This window comes from Staurois parvus, unplaced genomic scaffold (assembly GCF_062004578.1).
Source record: "Staurois parvus isolate SC_StPar_1 unplaced genomic scaffold, SC_StPar_1.0 ptg000671l, whole genome shotgun sequence".
In the NCBI taxonomy this organism is placed as follows: domain Eukaryota; kingdom Metazoa; phylum Chordata; class Amphibia; order Anura; family Ranidae; genus Staurois; species Staurois parvus.
This window is the reverse complement of record NW_028318467.1, coordinates 2,273,400-2,295,250: the sequence shown is the minus strand read 5'-3', so window position 1 is coordinate 2,295,250 and position 21,851 is coordinate 2,273,400. Positions and strand designations below refer to the sequence as shown.

At 42.0% G+C, this 21,851-nt stretch overlaps 1 protein-coding gene across 2 annotated transcripts in view; it reads right to left on the bottom strand.

Annotated features, from left to right (window-relative positions):
• The window catches only part of KIRREL3 (kirre like nephrin family adhesion molecule 3), a 1,079,924-nt gene that overhangs the window by 449,333 nt on the left and 608,740 nt on the right, over positions 1 to 21,851 (bottom strand). The window lies entirely within an intron of this gene.

The window sequence follows — 21,851 nt, the reverse complement described above, 5'->3', positions numbered from 1 at the left end:
GCTACACAGAGACATGACAAGGCCCCTAGCTTTTCTGTTCTCTACTAATTAACACTTTTTTTATCACTGTGTTGCTTTGAAGAGTTCCCCTCATTTTCCTGGACATACATTTCATTTGACTGGACATACATTTTAGGATCAATTATATTACTTTCCAAATTGACAATGCCAGGTTACACACAAGAGGTAACTGGATGGGCTCCATCAATTTTTTTCCTATGGGCCCCATGAACAGTAGTTATGCCCTTGGTCCCTTAGAACATGTCTTTGTAGCACAGTCCCAGGTACAACAGCCTCTGTTACATAGTTCCATAGTTAGTCCAGTTGAAAAGAGACAAAAGTCCATCTAGTACAACCCACAGAGTAAAAAAAAAAACATAAATTGAACACCTCCATATACACAATCCTATACCCACAGTTGATCAAGAGGAATACAGTAAAACACCAATAATGCATGATCCAGCAAGGGAAATTGCTTCCTGGTCCCCCAAGAGGCAATTGGATATTCCCTGGATCAACTTTACTTATAAATATTAGTATCCAGTTATATTTTGTGAATTTAAGAAAGAATCCAGGCCTTTTTTTAATGACTTGCCTACCTGGCACTTTCACCCCCCCCCCCCTCCCCCCCTTTTCCTGCACAGGCAAATTTTCAGCTTTCAGTGCTGTTGCACTTTGAATGACAATTGTGCGGTCATGCAACACTGTACCCATATGAAATTTTTATCATTTGTTTTCACACAAATAAAGCTTTCTTTTGGTGGTATTAGATCGCCACTGGGTGTTTTATTTTTTGCACTATAAACAAAAAAAAGAGCAAAACATTTGAGAAAAAAAAAGGTTTTCTTTGTTTCTATTATAACATTTTGCAAACAGGTAATTTTTCTCCTTTGCTGATGTGTGTTGATGAAGCTGCACTGATAGGCATCACTGATGGACAATGATGAGATGGCATTTCTAGGTAGCATTGATGGGCACCGATAGGCTGCACTGATGAGGCAGCACTGGTGGGCACTGATAAGGAGGTATTGATGATGCACTGATATGCAGCAATGATGGGCACTGATAGGCGGTACTGATGGGCAGCACTGACTGGAGGCACTGACAGACGGCACAGACTGGCGGTACTGATGAGCACTGACGGGTGGCACTGATGGGCACTGACGGGTGGCACTCATGGGCACTGAAGGGTGGCACTGATGGGTGCCACTGTTGGACACTGATGGGTGGCACTGCTGGGCACTGATGGGCGACACTGCTGGGCACAGCTGGGTGGCACTGCTGGGCAGCACTGATTATCAAGGCACTGATCATCAGTGCCTTGATGATCAGTGCAGATCTCTTCTGTCACATTTGCCGGTTATTGGCAGTACTTTCCTCACAGTGTGACAGCATGAGGAAAGTGTTGTCGATAACCGGCAACTGTATTTACTTTGTGGATCTTACTGTGAAGCTTTCCCATATTTGGAGATTGAATCTTTTTCTTCCAGAGTGTCCCCTTGTCCTCTGTGATGACCTTAAGATGAATAACTCTACACCAAGTTCACTATAAGGACCACTTATGTATTTATACATGTTGATCATATCCCCCCTAATCTCATCTTTTCAAGAGAGAATACATTCTGTTCCTTTAATCTTTCTTCTTTGCTGAGCTCCTCCATGCCTCTTATCAGTTTGGCTGCTCTTCTCTGCACTTTCTCCAGTTCCCCAATATCCTTTTTGTGAACTGGTGCCGAAAACTGAACTACATATTTGTGTGTAGCACAGTATCAGAGGCAGTACAATAAGTCTTACAGGCTCTGTTACAAAGTATGTCTTTGTAGCACAATCTCATATACAGTACCACTAGTCTTACAGTCTCCATTGTATATACATAAAATCTGTCGCTCTTCCTCTTTAAATATATATGAACCAATAAAAGTGCAATAAACAAACAAAATATACCATAACTCAATATATATAATGGCTCAATAAATATATACTGGTTAACAAATCAGTGAATAAAGATGCATTCAAATATAATGTCTCACAATCTGAAACAATTATATTAATATAACTGAAAAACTCCACAATAGAAACAAAATCCTTCCACAGGTGAAAAAGTGCTGTTTGGAAATCACACGTGAAAACGCCTGTGCTCCTACACCAAACACAGCCTCTTACCAGAGAGAGATTAAACCTCTAACATAAAGGTCAGAAATGCATGAGGACCACCCAAGGTAACTGTCAGATAAACCCAAAAAGGAAGAGTAGGCACTGGCCTATGGGCCCCATGCTGTTTAAGGGCCCCACAATAACAGATCAAAGTAATATTGATTTTATCTTGAAAGAAAATTACAACGAAGCTTTATTAAATTGTTTACAAAAAATACAACTTAAAATACATAAACCAAAGACATCAGGTTCACATTACAGTTTATCTCTTAACCATTTGCTGACTGCAGATAGCCGAATGACGTTGCCTATTAGTGAGGGCTCATCAGTGTCCACCAGTGCTGCCTTATCACTGCAGCTTATCAGTGCTCATCAGTACTGCTTCATCACTGCAGCTTATCAGTGCCCATCAGTGCTGCCCCATCACTGCAACTTATCTGTGCACATCAGTGCTCATCAGTTACCATCAGTGCTACCTAATTACTGCAGCTTTTCAGTGTAAACCAGTGCCACTTATTCATACACATCAGTGCCACCCTATCAGTGGATCCTCATTAGCACCCATCAGTGCAAATCAGTGGCAGTTTATCAGTGCAACCTCAGTGCAGTGCATTATTGCACATCAGTGCAACCTCATCAGTGCCCATTAGAGCAACCTCATCACTTCACATCAGCACCCATCAGTGCACCCCCATCAGCGCACCCTCGTCAGCACCCACAAGTGCAGCCTCATCAACACTCATCGGTGCACCCTCATCAGCACCCATCAGTGCACCCTCATCAGCACCCATCAGTGCATTTTGTGTAAAAAAAAATAAGTTTTCATTTTCTTTTCACATATTTCGAAAACTTGTGGAAAAAAACGACATGTTCAAAAGACTCATTATGCTTCACAGAATATATGTTGGGGTGTTTGCTTCTCAAAATGGGGTCATTTTGTGGGTAATTCCATTGTCCTGGTGCTTCAGGCTTCAGAGCCTTCAAAAGTCTAATAGGTAGTCAAGATATTAGATGTGTAGTTTATGTCCCTAGAACACCTGATAGTTCTCCTTGCATGTTGGGCCTCCCCTATGTGGTCAGGCTGTGGAAAAGTCTCACATATGTGGTATTGCCATACTCAGGAGGAGTAGCAGAATGTATTTTGGGGTGTATTTTGTGGTATTTACATGTTATGTGTTAGAAATATCTTTAAAAAATGGACAACTTTATGTAAAGAAATTACAGTTTCATTTTTTTCCACATTTTCTGAAAACTTGTGGAAAAAAACGACATATTCAAAAGACTCATTATGCCTCATAAAATATACGTTGGAGTGTTTGCTTTCCAAAACTGGGTCATTTTGTAGGTGTTTCTTCTGTCCTGGTGCTCCAGGGCCGTCAAAAGTGTGATAGGTTGTCTGGCAATTAGATGCATAATTTTTGCCCCTAGAATGCCTAAGGTGCTACTTGGAAGTTGGGCCTCTGTATATGGCGAGGCTGTGGAAAAGTCTCACACATTTGGTATTGCCATACTCAGGAGAGGGTTTTTTTTGGGGGTATTTACATGCTATGTGTTAAAAATATCTTATAAATGGACAACTTTGTGTAAAAAAAAATGTTTTCATTTTCTTCCCGCATATTCAAAAACTTTTGGAAATAAATGACATGTTCGAAAGACTCATTATGCCTCACGGAATATACGTTGGGGTGTTTGCTTCTCAAAATGGGGTCATTTTGTGGGTAACTCCATTGTCCTGGTGCTTCAAGGCCTTAGTGTAATAGGTAGTCAAGATGTTAGATGTGTCATTTATGTCCCTAGAACACCTGATGGTGCTCCTTGCATGTTGGAACTCTCTATGTGGTCAGGCTGTGGAAAAGTCTAACACATTTGGTATCATTATATTCAGGAGGAGTAGCAGAAAGTATTTTGGGGTGTAGTTGCAAGTATTCCTGTGCTGTGTGTGAGAAATAACTTGTTAATATGGCAATTTTGTGGGGGGAAAAAAAATAAAAACTTAATTTTCCAAAGAATTGTGGAAAAAATTACAACTTCAAAAAACTCACCATGCCTCTTACTTTGGAATGGCTAATTTCCAAAAAGGGGTCATTTAGGGGGTATTTATACTGTCCTGGCTTGTTAGGGCCTCAAGAAATGAGATAAGACATCGGTACATCAGGTGTGGTCAGGTGTGATCAATTTTAAATGATTGGTACCATAGCTTGTAGACTCTAAAGCTTTCACAAAGACCAAATAATATGCACTGATTTGTGTTATTTTTTACCATAGAAATGTAGCAGTATAAATTCTGGTCAAAATTTATGAAGAAAAATTATCTATTTGCAAAATATTATTACCGAAACTAAGAAAAAACATTTTTGGTCTTTTTTCATTTATAGTGCAAAAATAAAAAACGCAGTGATTATTAAATACCACCAAAAGAAAGTTCTATTTGTGTGGAAAAAAAGGACAACAATTTTATATGGATACAGTGTTGCATGACTGAGTAATTGTCATTCAAAGTGTGAGAGCACTGAAAGCTGAAAATTTGCCTGTGCAGGAAGGGGGTATAAGTGCCATAGCCAAGTGGTTAAAAGCTTATCTTCTTTTAGCTGTCAGTTTGTAAGAAAAAAAAAAAATTGGTGCAACCTAAGTGTGTGTAATATACAGTAGTGATGGTCATCACCATTTAGTGGCCGATTCACCATTTAGTGGCCGATGTGCGCACTAATTAGTTCAATGTTATCTCACTAGAGAGAAGCCTCCAAAAACCTGCAAGGTTGGACCCCAAGGCTTCGGCTGCCTAGGGACCTTCACAGTGTTTAATACAGCACTGAATGAACCCCCTAAGGCAGGCCTCCTTAAAGTCTCCATTACAATGTATATCTTTGTAGCACAGTCTCAGATAGAGACAGAGTACCACCCGTCATAAAGCTTTCATTACTATGTGCAGTATGTACTGTGGCACAGTCTCAGATACAGTCCCACCAGTCTTACAGGCTCTATTACAATGTACGTATGTCTTTGTAGCACAGTCTCTGATCCAATACAACCAGTCTTACAGCCTCCATTACAATGTAGGTTTTTGTAGCACAGTCTCAGATACAGTACCACCAGTCTCACAGCCTCCATTACAATGTATGTCTTTTAGCACAGTCTCAGATACAGTCCCACCAGTCTTACAAGCTCTATTATAATACATCTCTTTGTAGTACTGTTTTAGACTCATACAATATCCATTTGGCACCCAGAGACTGCTGTTTCTACAAATCCTCTTGTGATGTAATGGATCTGAGAGCGCCAGCGGGCTGTTACTGAAGACTAATTCTAGTTAACAGCCTCAAAGATCAATACCAGATTAGTAAACCAAAATAGTGAGCTGTCGGGGAAGTGATTGCCTCTTTTCCTAGGCTTCATGGCATCTGCATCTAAAGTCACTTCAACAAACAAAAACAGGATGGAGTGTTGATCGATAAGAGTCCTGGCTGGGTATCGTCTCATCCTCACTGCAGTTCACGTATGCCTCTAATGAGGTGTCTAATCAGGGTGTTTGTAGACAGAACGTTCCTCTTGTACTGAGAGATACTTAAAGTGCAGAATGCAAACTCCATGTACAATAACCATGCCAGAATACAATCTTATTAAAGGAAGACACCACCCCGTTAGCCAACCTAATACTTTGAAGTAGGGACAGCAAGATTCTGCAAGCAGTGCTGATCACAATTGTATCTCCTTCATGAATGCACAGGTTCCCAGGGTATCAATTGCATCAAAAAAGAATGGTAATGTAGCACCCTCCTAGGAAATCTAAGGGGAGGTAGTTAAATTTTTTGTAGTTAGAGGCTATAGTGTAATAGCCAGTGGGGCCAAATTTGGGTCAGGGCTGAGAGGCTCTGCAGATCAGTTCCTTGAAACCTCCCCCTGATCTAGAGACTTGAAGTCTCTAGAATTCAGTGGGCAGGGGCGAGCAAGTGCTGGTCTGCACTCTCAAGGGATCCTGGCCAATCCCCAAGCAGGAGCCTTGGCATGGGGTCAGGACAGCCCTTAGGATTGACCAAGCCTGCTCAGTAGCAGGAGAGCTCGGGGGAAGATGGAGTGAGCAAGATGGTGTGTGGAGCCTAGGAGGGGGGCAGAGGAGCGGGAAGAGAAGATCTCTGAGCCTCATCGTCACCCGAGAGAGGACAGCCTGGGAAACAGGGAAGGAGCCAGCCCAGCGTAAGGCCAGAAGGCAGCCATCTACCCACAAGCTTGCAGGAGAGATGGAGTGAGTAAAAGGAAATGGCATCCAGGTGGGAAACCTGACTAGCCCCCATCTGGGACTGTTTGATTTAAAGAGACAGATTTTGGGTCCCCTTGCCAAGGAATTCCCTCAGGCAGCTGGATGAGAAGAGGATTCATCTGGGGTCAGGGGTATTATGCCAGGAGAGGCTGGGTAGCTCTCCAAAGAAGAAAACCCCTTCTGAGCACTTGTACATACTGTAGTTCCAGGATGTTTTCCTCAGTTTAACAGTTCATTGGGCATCCCATGAATCCCTCATCCTCATCCAAGTTTAAATTCCCTAATAACATCCAAAAAAAAGTCAAAGGACTGTTTACTGTCTCTGGAGTGCAAGGCTGAAAGGAAATGCATGTTGCCTGGCTGTGCAGGACTGTAGGGGGACCTAAATCTTCAGCAACTTTTAAGGGGGTAGTGCTACAGTAACAATTTAATGTCACCTTTCTATAGCTAACATGTTCAACAGATTCGCTTTGTACAATCTGAACATTTGCAGTTAAGCACAATCATACTTCAAGAGCCTGTAAAGGCATAATGAAAAAATATAAATAATAAACACTATTTGTAAAGATGATTATTTATTTCTCCCACACAAAATGACATATGATGCACAAAAAGCGTCTTAGCAATTAAAAACCAGCGTTCTCCAAACATTCTAAACAATGGGCCAGTTTACTGTCCTTCAGACTTCATGGGGGCTGAACATTGTCAGGGCCTGAACATGAAGACTGAGACTTCTAGGACAACGGACTACACAGCGCATGGGACTGGAGCTGTTGAACTCCAGGAGAGGTGAGCGGAACTATAAGCTTAACTCCTCGCTGCCCACCATTAATGAGACTGCACCTTACTTAGTAGCCCATCACCCATCCTTAGTGTACAGTCTTATAGGGACAGCTATATGTGCACCACCTACAGAAGAGCCCCAATGAAACCAATCAAAACTGACTATTAGGTTCCATGTACTTTGTAGTCACCTCCAGGGGTACCCCTTTGTTAGGAATATGTACACCCACCTACTAAAGGGCTGTGTGCCCTCGGGGACACTTTTTGAATAGTCATTACTAACAGTTACAATGAGACTTTTTCTTTGTGTCATTCATGCTTTCTCAGTTGATGTTTGTCTTGCTAATGTTGTATTTGCTTGTTTAATGGGGTTTAGCCAAATTGCAGTGTAAGTCAGCAGTAGGCAAGGAAATGGCAGAACAATGATCTTCCCAGTGAAGTGGGGGAGAACAGGTGGGCCACAAGTCGGACCATTGGAGTACACTCATTTTGTGTTCCCAGTAGTGATGGGCCAAACACCCCCCTGTTCGGTTCGGGGTCAAACATTCAAACCTAATGAAAGTTTCACTGTGAACTTCGAACATAATGCAAGTCTATGGGACTCGAACTTGTAAATTCAAAAGTGCCCATTTTTAAGGCATATATGCAAGTTAGGGGCAGTCATTTTTCATTGCTTAAAGTAAAAAAAAAGAAAACAAAAAAATTCCTTTAAATGTCATGCCTAGGGGTCCCCTAAACTACCTGCAAAGTTGCACATTTGTACAATGTATAGAACCTGCTACAGCAGGATTGACATTTTTAAAAAAAATGGGACCCAACAGTAAAAAAAAATGTTAAAAGGTGCATAGGGTTCCTCCTAAAAGTCCTACCAGGTCCTTTAGGCCTGATAGGACTTTTAAGGGGAACCCCACCTACCAAAATTGGGGGGAAAAGTGCATGGGATTCCCCTTAAAAGCCGGTAGGACTTTTAAGGGGAACCACACCCCTATAAAACTAGGGGGAAAAAAAGCATGGGGTTCTCCCCAAATTCCTACCAGACCCTTGATCAGAGCATCAGCCTGGCAGGCCAGCATAATGCTGGACACCGTGATTGACGATTAATTACTTTTTAAAATTAAAAAAAAAAAGACTTTTTTGAAAAGTCTTGTCTCTTTTTTTTCACAATTTTAACCCTTACTGAATGGGTAGGGGTACAAGTATAACATCAGGGTGCCCCCTTATTTAAAATGTACTCTTATGCTAATGAGCTGCCCTGCCCGCAGACCCCCACAACCAGCGGACAAGGGTTGTGGGGAAGAGGCACTTGTCCTCATCGGCACGGGGACAATGTCCCAATACCGAGGGCACGTGGCCTGATAAGGCGCAGGGGACAAGCAAGCGCCCCCCCCCCCTTTTCTTGTCCTGCCAGGCCTGTGCTTGGATCAAGGGTCTGGTAGGAATTTAGGGAGGACCCCATACTTTTTTGGGGGTGGGGTTCTCCTTAAAAGCCTTACTGAGCCTAAAGGGCCTGGTATGGCTTTTAGGGAGAACCCCATGCACTTTTGTCCCCCCAATTTTGGGAGGTGGAGTTCCCCTTAAAAGTCCTACCAGGCCTGAAGAGCCTGGTATGGCTTTTAGGGGGAAGCTCATGCACTTTTAAAAACAGAATTCACTGTGTCCTCCTAACCTTCCTACCAGACCTAAATGGTCTGGTATGGATGGGTGGGGGGGCCACGCTGTTTTTTTTTAATGAGTCTATTGTGTTAGTTTTATTTCTTTTTTTAATATTATTTTATTTAATTATTATTCTTTCTTTTTTCGAGGAGAGTGTTCTACCCTCTGTCTTATATAGTGTGTAGTGTGGGGTTGGGACTGTACATTGCGAGAGCGCAGTGCATTGTGTGGTGTTTGGCGGGCAAACAGTTGGTGGTGCTTTCACACCGTAACCCTTCAGAGTTATTCTTGATGACTGCAGCATTGGACCCTGCTCTAAAAATTCTAATTATATGCACCTGTCATACAGGTGTGGAAAAATTGGGCCTTGGATGTTTGTGGTGCCTGAACACTGTAAAGTCCCATACACATGAGAATATCGGACGAATGATCACCAGTTTTTTTTCGCCTGCTAGTCTCACATTGAAAGTGAAAAGGTTACTAAAGATCCGAAAATTCTCCTATGAAAGAAAAGAATTTCAATAGTGATGTCATGTATTGTTTTGTATTTGTATTGTATTATTGTATTTTCAGACGACTACTGTACTGATTAAACAAAAATCGTACGATCTGGTATCGTACGAGAAAAATTTTTGCGTTTGTCCCTTTGGATATTATCATACAAACAGGGGCGGACTGACCATTTGGAAACTCGGGCACTGCCCGAGGGCCCGGGGTCAGTAGGGGGCCCCATGAGATGCCCCTCGTACCTTTCTTATAGGCTTTTTTGAGTTTGGGCAAGGACACAGGGGCCCCATGATCCCCTATTGCCCGGGGGCCCCATGAGTTGTCAGTCTGCTCCTGCGTACGAATTGTTGTGATCTGCTCTCAAAAGCTGTGTACTAATGATCTGATAACGATTGGTCCTCGTACAAAAAGTTTTGTACTATTTTCTTATAGTGTGTATGGGGCATAACCACTCACAGTTAGGCAGGTCATAGACGGGCCGTTTATCAGCCGTGTGGACGAAAAATTGGCCGATAAACGACCCATCTATGCCCTGCATTACTCTTGCTGGGAGCAGGAATGGGCCCTGCTGTTAAAAATTGTTAACAATTAGTGAAAAATTGTACAAAATCGAAATTACATGCACCTGTCAAATAGGTGCAGAAAAATTGGGCATTGAGTGTTGTAACCCCTCACAGTTACTCTTACTGGGCGCAGGCATAGGCCCTGCTGTTAAACATTGTTAACAATTAGAGAAAAATTGGAAAAAAATTAAATTAGATGCTCTGCCTGCAGAGGATACACAATGTCCACGACCACCATTTTTCACTGTAGACACAGAGGCTGCTTGCCCTCTCTTAGCTTCCTGTGAGCGTCTGCCTCTCCTTGTTGGCCTTTTGGGCATGATGGGGATTTTTTTTTTAGGGGATTTTCATAACTTTTTATTTTTGAGCTCCATAGGTATTCTGACTGAAAAAAGAAAAAGACAAAAGTTCATCCATTTAAACCATTAAAAAAAAAGTTTTAATCCTACACCCACAGTTGATCCAGAGGAAGGCAAGAAACCCCAGCAAAGCATGATCCAATTTGCTCCTGCAGGGAAAAAAAATCCTTCTTGATCCCCTGAGAAGCAAAGTGAGGGATGGGAATTTGGTGCTTGGGTGCAAAACGTTTGTGCTTGGTGCACTTTAAACCATTTTATTTTTTTTTTTTTTACAGAAAATAGGGGGTACAGCAATTATGGATATTTTCTTCTATTACTACTGCTGTGGCAAAAAAATTTAAATAAATAAATGTAAACAAATTAAGAAAGCCAAAAAAAATGGTGACGCAGAAGGAAGAACACCTGTGACTCAGAAGGAGGAACAGCAATTATGCCCTCAATATTTTTGCTGCTGCTGCTGCTGCTGCTGCTGCGACAACAAAAAACAATTAAGTAAAAAAAAATTCAGAAGAAAAATAAAAAACAGGGAACCACTGCTGACGCAAGAGGAACACTTGTACCGCAGAAGGATGTACAGCAATTATATGCTATATAGTTTTAGTGCTGCTGCTGCTGCGGTCAGAAAAAATAAAGTAAAAAACTAAAAAAAATAAAGATGCAGCAATAGAACCTGATGCTGCAAAAAAAAAAAAAAAAGAAAATTACCAAAGAAAAAAAAAATGGGAACAGCGGTGATGCAGAAGTGCTGTAAAAACAACTGACACCACTACACTGCTCCACAACGCCTCACTACACTCACTACACTATAAGCAACCTTATATAGTGTGGGCATGGATTTGTGCCTGTGAGATATGATTGGCCAAAGTCATTGAGGCTTTGGCCAATCATGGCTCTCACAGTGAATTCATCTGGAAATTGAAAAAACAAACAAAAAAAAAAAATCATATTTTTTCTTTTCTTTATATTTCAGAACCTTGTGAGAAAAAATTAGATCTACAAAATACTTACCATGCCTCTTTTTAAATTCCTTGGGGTGTCTACTTTCCTAAAAGGGGTCATTTGGGGTGGTTTGGTGCTATCCTGGCATTTCAGGGCCTTCAAAACTGGTAGTGAGGAAGTGAAATGAGGAAGTTACGCACCTTTGGGCTTTCAAAGTGGTCATTGGATTTCAGGCTCCTGTATGTGGCTATGGTCAGGTGCAATGCTTTGACCAATCACAATGCACTGCGAGAACGCCCGTGATGTTCGTGTCAAACTTATGTTCGACTCGAACATGTAGCCCAACACTAGTCCCAAGATAGAATGCAAAGAAGCAAACTGACCAGGCTGGGATGGATAGGCTTTCATGTGTGGCATGGGAAGTTTAAAAATAGGAAAGCAGGGGGACTGGCAGGATCACCAGGTATTTGATACAAAGGAAGCAATGCAAAGAGAACAGAATACTGTGAATTACAAGCACTGTAAATAGTAAAACTTAGTAACAAAGATACAATTACAGAAATATGAAACTTTGGGGTAACACTCAGTTTAACTGCAGCAAGAGAAACCATATACTGTAAATCTGCCAGGCAGGGTTGTCCTATGTGGCAGAGCTGTGTGAATCTAAGGACTGGATTGACATATATACATAATACACATATACACCTTTGGCAGGTGAGACAATTCCCTTATATGCATTTCATCCCTGTATTTAACTGTTTGCCTGGTGTTCAGATAATATCTGCACAGAAAAAAGTGAAAATCCTGGTGAATATGGATGTAATGGATCAGATAATAAGTAGCTGCATGTCTTTAGTTGCAATGTATCCTGCTTAGCACTGGAGGCTGACTGCCTCCCTTTCAAAGTATATGTTCACAACACATTTTCCATTTAAATATTGTCCTTCTCTACCCTTTACTATGCACTGATAGGAGACAGAGTTAAACAGGCTCATCCTCCTACATGGCTAGCTGAGAGCAGAGACAGGTGGGTAACAAGCAATTTGACATCTTTGTGCTTTACAGCTCCCTCCAGCCTTTTAGTGGTCGGAAGCCAAAAGATTCCACAAGTGCTGGCATAGCACTCGCTAAACACTGCAAGGAACAGAGACAAGGCTGCCCACAGAGGACAGCGGCTTGCAGATTCCTTGTGTGTCTCAGAGATAAAGATGTTTCTGGGCTAAGGCTTGCTCTACACACGTGAAATTTGTAAATAAACATCAGTTTGGCAAGCAGAGAATGCTGGACCTTGTTGTTCCTCCCCATATGGAACTCAAAAGCACATAAGAATCATGTCATTACTGGTTAGGAAATCTTATCCCAACAGATGTTCTCCGCCTCAGGTATACAGATAGCTACTAGAAGGAATACAAAAAGAAATCCCTCCTGAGGATTTCCCCCCCCCCCTTAATGACCAGGCCTCTTTTTGCTACTCGGCGCTGCACTAATTCAACTGATAATTGCATGGTTATGCAATGCTGTACCCAAACGAAATTTACGTCCTTTTTTTTCACACAAATAGAGCTTTCTTTCGGTGGTATTTGATCACCTGTGTGCTTTTTATTTTTTGCACTATAAACAAAAAAAGACCGAAAATTTTGAAGAAAAACAATATTTTTTACTTTTGACTATAAAAAATATACAGTAAACTCAAAGTTAGTTATAAATTTAGGCCAAAATGTATTCTGCTGCTATGTTTTTGGTAAAAAAATCCCAATAAGTGTATATTGATTGCTTTGTGTGAACGTTATAGCGTCTACAAACTATGGTATAGATACTGCATTTTACGCCATTTTATTGCTATACAGCGCTGCACTAGTTTAACTGACAATTGCGCGGTCATGCAATACGGTGCATAAATGAAATTTATGTCCTTTTTTCACACAAATAGAGCTTTCTTTTGGTGGTATTTGATCATCTTTTTATTTTTGGCGCTATAAAAAAAATTTTGAGAAAAAAAAATTTTTTGAAAAGGATATTTTCTCATTTTTGTAATAAAAAATATCCCAAAAAACTAAAATTTCGTCAAATTTAGGCCAAAATGTATTCTACCTTATGTTTTTGGTTAAAAAAAGTCCCACTAAGTGTATATTTATTGCTTTGTGTGAAAGTTATAGCATCTACAAACTATGGTATAGATAATGGAATTTACACAGCTTTTACTTTCTGACTGCCCATCACATTTCTTGAGGTGCTAAAATACCAGGATAGTGCAAACACCCTCAAATGACCCCTTTTTGGAAAGTAGACACACTAAGCTATCTGCTGAGAAGCATATCAAGTCCATGGAAGATTTATTTTTTTACACAAGTTTCTGGAAAATGACAAAAACTTTTTTTTTACACAAAGTTGTCATTTAAATGATGTATTTCTTGCACAAGCCATGGGTATATGTGGAATTACACCCCAAAATACATTCTGCTACTTCTACCGAGTTTGGGGGTACCACATGTGTGAGACTTTTTGGGAGCCTAGCCGCATACAGGAGCCTGAAATCCAATCACCACTTTGAAAGCCTGAAGATGCGTAACTTCCTCATTTCACTTCCTCCCTACCTATCACAGTTTCAAAGGCCCTGAAATGCCAGGATAGCACCAAACCCCCCCCCCCCCCAAAATTACCCCTTTTTGGAAAGTAGACACCCCAAGGAATGTAAAAAGAGGCATGGTGAGTATTTTGCAGATCTAATTTTTTCTCACAAGGTTTTGAAATATAAAAAAAGAAAAAATATATGTTTTTGTTTTCTTTCTTCAATTTTCAAAAAATTGTGGCAACAAATGAGATCTGCAAAATACTTACCGTGCTTCTTATCAAATTCCTTGGGGTGTTTACTTTCCAAAAAGTGGTCATTTGGCGAGGGTTTAGTGCTATCCTGGCATTTCAGGGCCTCCGAAACTGTGATAGGTAGTCAGGAAGTGTAATGAGGAAATAAAGGCCCTTTAAAAGCCTGATGTTGCTTATTGGATTTTGGGGTCCTGTACTTGGCTAGACTGCCAAAACGTCTCTCACATGTGGTACCCCCATACTTGGGAGAAGTAGCAGAATGTATTTTGGGGAGTAATTCCACATATACCCATGGCATGTGTGAGCAATAAATCATTTAAGTACCAATTTTGTGTAAAAAAAAAAATTTTGTTTGTCATTTTCTAAAAACTTGTGATAAAAAAATAAATTCCTCTGATTCAAAATGCCTCTCAGCAAATAGTTTGGGGTGTCTACTTTCCAAAAAGGGGTTGTTTTGGGGGGTGAGGACATTTTATGCCCAGCATTAGAAGTTTATGCCACACATCACTCACTTTTCTAACCACCTGACGATCAAGCCTTTTCTGACACTTTTTGTTCACATGAAAAAAATCAGTATTTTTTGCTAGGAAATTAATTTAAACCCCAAACATTATATATTTTTTTAAAGCAAACACCCTAGTGTATAAACTGGTGGGTGCTGCATTTTTTTATGTCACATAGTACTCTAGCAGCGATTTTTCAAACGCAATTGTTAAACAAAAAATACACTTTTTTTACTTTTAATGCACAAAAACACAAAATATCGGCCAATTATTTGGCAAAATATAAAAGATGATGGTATGCTGGGTAAATAGATACCAAACACGACATGCTATAAAACTGCGCATGCTCCGTGCTATGGCAACAAACTGCATCCATTTTTAATATCCATAGGCAACGTTTTAAAAGCCTTTACAAACTACCATTATAGATTTACAGAGGAGGTCTAGTGTTAGAATTTCTGTCCTTGATCTGACGTTCGTGGCGCTATCTCACATGCATGGTGCAACCGCTGTTTCCATACTGGCACAGGGTCAACGCTCTCAAACGCGTGCACGGGGGGGGGGGGGTTTAAGGGTACTTTTTATATTTTGAGTTATTTTGATTTTTTTTTATTATTTTAACACTGTCCCTTTCATTTTTTTTTATCACTTTTAATGCTATCACGGGGAATGCAAATATCCACCAAAACTTCAATGTGCATTGTCATATATTCTTTTTTGAGAAATCTGGGTTCAATCAGATTCTAGATATCTCCTCTGACTTTACATTATCTAATCAAACAAAGATCGGTGTGATCAGATGCTTTCCAAATTTACAAATGGCACTGTTTATATCCTGTGAAACTGAAGTGATGAAATGCTCGTAGCTTCCGATTTGTTAGACTATAGAGATGATTGGCACCATTCTGGTCTCCAACCAGCTCTATGGTCAGCTGGCAGAAACACCATATGCATTCTCAGGTTGCCCCGATGGCACGGGACTGCCCGAGAAGGCCGTGGAAGGCAGTGGGGGGCATCATCTCCTGCTACTTGTAAAAGCAATCCTGCAGCTAATTAGCCACTAGGATTGCTTTTATATGAAAGCCGATCGCTGGCTGAAAAAAAAATACCAGGATGATGCTTGCAGCTGTAAGCATCATCCTGGTATAACCATTCAAAGTCCACTGATGTACCAGTATGTCGCTGGTCCTTGTTGAGTATACAGTAATACCTCGGATTACAAATTTAATTTGTTCTGCAGGACATTTTATATGGCAAAGAATTTGTAAACCGAAACACTGCTTCCCATAGGAATGCATTGAAAACCAATTAATCTGTTCCGAAGGTCAGCAAAACAGTAAACGCTACTAAAATACCACATTAATTATTTTATTAACTCATGCGGTATTTTAGTAGTGACATCCATGTGTTAATGTTTCAGCTGTCAGTTCCCCACTGACAGCTGAGTGTAAACGAATTGCCGGTTGTTTTTTTTCTTCACTATACAGTAGTTCAGAAATTCATCTGTCACTTTCCACCTCCAGCTAAAAGAGAGAAAGTTTCTTTTAGTTTATTTTCCCAAAAGAAACAATGTTTCCTTTCAGTTTCTTAAAAGATACAAAGTATCCTTTAGCTTTCGGGAAACTGACAGCTAATGTTGTGAGCTATAGTGAAGAAAAAAAAAAAGAAGGCAATTGCATTTAAAAATCAGCACTGACATACACTTCGTATTGTGAAAAAAATTAGTAAAAAATTTGTAAACCGAGGCATTATTTTCAATGGATTTTCATTCATAAACCGAAAATTATGTTAACACAGGCATTCGTAAACCAAGGTATTACTGTATATGCTATGTTCTTTTTTTTTTATGCAGCCTGTGGACTGAATAAAAAAAAGAGAAGAAATCTCTGCCAGAAAAAGTGTGTGGTATGCCCACCATTAGAGTATACCGCCCTGCATCCACACACTTCTAATGGTGGGCACACGTGCCACATGCGCCAGTTCCAAGATTGTACAAATGTCTAAATAGTGGCACACTTGAATAAAAATTGTCCACGTATAAGTGGTACCCCATATGGAAAAAAGATGACACCAAGTCCCAAACTATCTTGCCAGTACTCCCCATGTAGTCTGGGCATCCGGGGAGCTCCATGTGACTATCTTTTCCCTCGTAAATCTGAAACTTATATAAGTATAGCCTGTTGTCCTCTCACAGGTCTTCTACATCTTGACCCCATATCTGGCACGCTTGCTGGGGAGAAATTGATGAATGCAAGGTGGCCAGAAAAATTATTGAGGTACTCATCAACGCAGATTTTTTGCTGGGGAGTATAGAAATCTGCAAATGTTTGGTTAAGGTGATTTGTGAGGGGCTGAATTTTGTGGAACCGGTCAAATTCAGGGTCACCCCAAGGATGACAGATTGTATTGTTGTTGAAATGCATAAACACATTATACTCTCACATCTATGCCTGGCCATGGCAGCAGAGAACACGGGCATATGATGAATCGGGTCTGTGGACCAATACAAACGCAATTCATTTTTTTTAGTAACGCCCATGTTGAGGGTTAGGCCCAAAAAAAATTTAAATTCGGAAACCGTAATGGGTTTCCATGCGAATGGTCTGGCAAGGTTTGAATCTGTGTTAGCGGCGATAAACTGTTGTGCATATAAATTGCTTTGATCCACAATCAATGCATACAGATCTTCCATGAAAAGCAGCTCCAAAAAATCACGAGAAGTAGTTAAATTTGCTTTTTCCACCTGAATTCCGGGTTGGGCAGTGAATGGGGGAAGTACGAGTGCTGCAGAATTTGTGGGCTACCAATTGGGATTTTCAAGCACATCCGGAAGGATACTAGGGGCTCTACAGGCCTGTGTGCTAATTCTTGGTGGTTGCGGGACAATACTTGTGCTCACCACCTCACCAGCTTGTACTACACTTATGGGACTCGCCATGTCACCAAGTGATACTGCAGTGCTGGTATTATTATTGTTATTATTATTATACAGGATTTATATAGCGTCAACAGTTTGCTCAGCGCTTTACAATATAACGGGAGACAATACAGCAACAATGCAGTTCAATACAAGAGGGTTAGGAGGGCCCTGGCCCTTGGAGCTTACAATCTAAGAGGTATGTGAAAGACCAGGAAGTACTAAGCCACTAGTACTCGACAGTTCAGCAAAAGGTAGCGTGACTCTAGTACTGGCACTCTGCTGCATATGAGAGTCATCAAAATTTACCGGCAAGTGCTAACAGAGATCAGGCCTGATTCTGCAAACACTGCGGTTTTGTGTGCAATGTATCAAGTGACAGTGACCTACTGACACTGCACTTGCTGGGGGAGAAGGGGGGGTAAGCGTAGGGGCTAAACGCAGGTTCTGGGGCTGAGCCTGCTAACGCTGTATTTTGGGGGATGCTATACTAATGGGAACAATGGTATAGTGCTGATCTGATCAAATATATTGATCCGTTCAGACACTATACTAGCAATGGAGGTTTATTATGTATGACTGGTGTACTGACGGACAATCTGGGAGGGGCGTGAAAACTGCAGGAGTGCGAATCACGTATATATATGTGATGTTGCACACCTGTGCCGCCCTGTAGCAGCATTTCTGCTATAGGGCGGTCAGGAAGCGGTTACATAAGCGTTTTGTGTTATGGCGCTGCATCACTTTAACTGACAATTGCGCGGTCATGCAACACTGCACAAACATGAAAATTTACATCCTTTTTTCCCCATGAATTGAGCTCTTTCGGTGGCATTTGATCGCCTGTGCATTTTTTATTTTTTGCGCTTTTGAGAAAAAAAAAACAATATTTTGGACTTTTTGCTATGAAACATGTCCAGTAAAAAAATGTAAAAATAAAATTTCATCATAAATTTCAGCCAAAATGTATTCTGCGACATGTCTTTGCTAAAAAAAATCCCATTACATGTAAATTAATTGGTTTACGTGAAAGTTATAGCGTTTACAAATGGCAGTATAGATACTGGATTTTTTTTATATACTAATAATAGAGGCGATCAGCGACTTATGGCAGCAATCAGTGACTTATGGTGGTGATCAGCGACTTATGGCGGGACTGCGGCGGACATTCTGACACTGGGGGGGAACTGACTTGGGGTCACCGACATCCACAGTGACACCAATACAGTGATCAATGCAAAAAAAACCACTGGCTGTCAGGGAACGAGAGCATCGCCGCGGCGCAGGAATCTGCGCATGCGCGGAATCCCGAAACGAACAAACCTGTGGGTGCTATGACATAGGCGCCCGCGGCAACACTCGCAGCCACGCATGCGCACTCATGCACACGGGTGCGCGCCGGGAAGAGCGGGCTATTTAAACTGGCCATTACAATGTCCAAGTTGCCGTATGGTCTTAATCCTCTGCTTGTGTTTCTGATCCTGTGTGTGCTTTCATTGCCGAACCCAGCCTGCTCCTGATTACTGCTGACCGTCTCCTGCCCTGACCCCTGGCTTGCCTCTGGACCACTCTTCTGCCTGCTTCTGATCTTTTGACCTCCTGTTGCTGAACTTGGCTTGTGACCCGACTATCCTTTGCCTGCTGCTTTGATCCATTCTGCCTCCACGGTTACTAACCCGGCCTGTCTGCCTCCGCTACTTGCTTCATGGTGTGTCCACATCCATCCATCCTGCACGGATCTATCCGTTTACCACTCAGGTCTTCCCTGCCTCTTCACATCAGGCTTTTACAAAGCTACGTTCCACTAGCTGTCCTCTCTACCGCAGTTGGGTGTACCCGGGGGCCGCGACCTGGTCTCAGCCTGCTCCAAGTCCATCCCCACAATCAGGGGCTCTGGTGAACAAGCAGACTGGGGCTTAGACCCCGCACCCTGGGGAATCCCAGACTGTGGACCCATAGAGATACCGTTAGAGAGTTCGTGTCACTGACACTGTGCTAATGGCACTGGGGAGGAAGGGGTTAACATTTTTAGGCAATCAAAGGGTTAACTGTGTGAGGGGAGTGTTTTACTTAGTGGGGGGTGTACTTCACTGTTGCATGCTGTCCCGGAAAGCTAAGCTCTGCTCTCCGAAACAGTGAGCTGGGAACTGACATGGAGCAGAGCTACATTGAAAACAATGCAGCTGTGCTCTGTGTCAGTGTTTGACAGGACCTGGCGGGTAATCACTGGCCAGGACCCAGTGATTGACACTCACGGCCACGATCGGTGCCGCGGGCAGGGTGGTCACAAGCCTTGCGTGCGCCCCCTAGCATGTAAACAAGGATCACGTTTATATACGTGATCCTGCCTACAGGCGCCGCTTTGCCGCAGTATATGTACTGTGGGCGGTCCCCCAGTGGTTAAGCTGGCCATACGTTGATGGAAATTCAGCTGGTTCAGCAGGAACTGGATGAATTTTGAGCTTTGTGTGGCCATCCCCACTCCATAGAAGTCAAAAGATTGGTCAACTTTTGTCAAAGAGACACGATTAAATTTTTTTCTCCATCAGCCTATTGGCTGCAGCTTCTGATCTGATAGCTGTGGGTGCCGCTGTCAGAATACAATGTCCCAGAAGGGGGGATTCTTCTCTCTGCCTTGTTTGTGTGGATGGAGGATTCTGCTTTATATTCTTAAAGGAATAGGCGATTCCAGCTTGTAGGCAGGTACAGTTAGCTAGTTTGCCACTAAATGGCTCTGTTCCAGAATAGTGTCTAGTTAGAGCAGACAGTGTCAGCAGGTGCTAGGCACCTTTTAGGTAGAGCCCTCCTGCAGTGATGTCATGAGTGAGTCAAGAACCAGATATAGGCCAGGTTGGAAGGAGCCCTAGTGCCGCTGAGGCATGGGTGCTACACACCCCACACCAGTACAATTGTAACTAGCAGGTGGAGGCCTTGGAGAAGTAGACTAGCATCCAGGAGAGCTGGCTGTAGATTTCCTGACCTTTATGGTGGTGGGGAAAAGTGCGAGTTGCAAAAGGACTTTTAGGCTTGGCTAAGAGTTCCCTGAGGGAGATTATTTCCCTGGCGGGTCCAAGGAGAAGTGAACCTTTGGAGCAATTTTCTACAAAGATTCCATTCCAGTGAGTACTAATGACTGGAGGAAGAAACTTTTAAGGGAATATGGATGCTTTAAAGTGTTGCATATGTTTTCACATGGGACTATTGCGGGCAATCCACTAAATGTGATTGACTTTGTACTGTCAGATGACCCCAGATTGTAGAGTGGGGCACAATATGGTGGCGGGCACAGCTTTAGCAGAAGGGTAACCGTTCACACAACAGAGGAGCAGAGCAGGGACTTGTGCTTTTGGTGCCAACATCCAGCTAATTGCAAATCTCTTTTTACACATGTAGCGCTACCCCCAAAGGAGTCATTGTAGTTAACAGGTTCTTTCCCCACACAGTGCAGAGGCAGCCAGGCAAACAGCAACAGTTCACTCACTCTAGTTCAATATACAGTCAAGGGGATGTCTTTTTTTTTGTTGTTGCTGAAAACTTGTAACTGAGGAGGACAGAGGGATATGTGACACTTCAAAAAGTCTTTCACTCCCAACTGTAGACCAGGAGAATATTACGCACAGAATTAGCAGGGGCCCCTCTCCACTGGGCAGTAGCAACACAGCAGGTTGATTTACTAAAACTGGAGAGTACAAAATCTGGTGCAGCTGTGCATAGAAACCAATCAGCTTCCAGTTCTTTTTTTGTCAAAGCTTAATGCACAGCTGCACCATATTTTGCACTCTCCAGCTTTAGTAAATCAAACCTATTATTTCACTCCCAGCTGTGGTCTAGGAGAACATTAGAGCATGTAAGTAGAATGGAGCATTGAAAGGCTGGCCATACACTATTCAATTTTCTTACAATTTTCTATCCAATTTCCTTTAGATTTACCTTCAACAGTGTAGCGCAAGGCCCTGCCTAATTGGATACAACTGAAAGTGTTTGGGTTTAATTTATATAGTTTTTGGTAAATCTAAAGCAAAAATCTCAAGAAAATTGTATAATGTATGGTCAGCCTTAGTGTCCTGCTGTTGATGGCCACAGGTTAGGTTTGGTTAAAAGAGGTGTTCTTGAAGAACACAAGATGGTCTACAGCAGAGAACTATAAATAAACTGCAGCTCAGGAGACTGGGCTCTACTCATGAATCCCGGTAAAAGCAAGGCCATGGGTTTGATTCAAATGAGGGAGGGAGGAGAGTAGGAAGTCAGGAAGTCTTTAGGGCTTAGCAGTCCTCTGAAGCACATAGTCCCCCTTCCTCCAGGGGCAGAACAAGTCTGAACAGGTTTCAGCCTATTTACCCCCCTGTCTGACCACCTACTGAGCACACCTCCCCAGCTATTACATAGCTATATTCT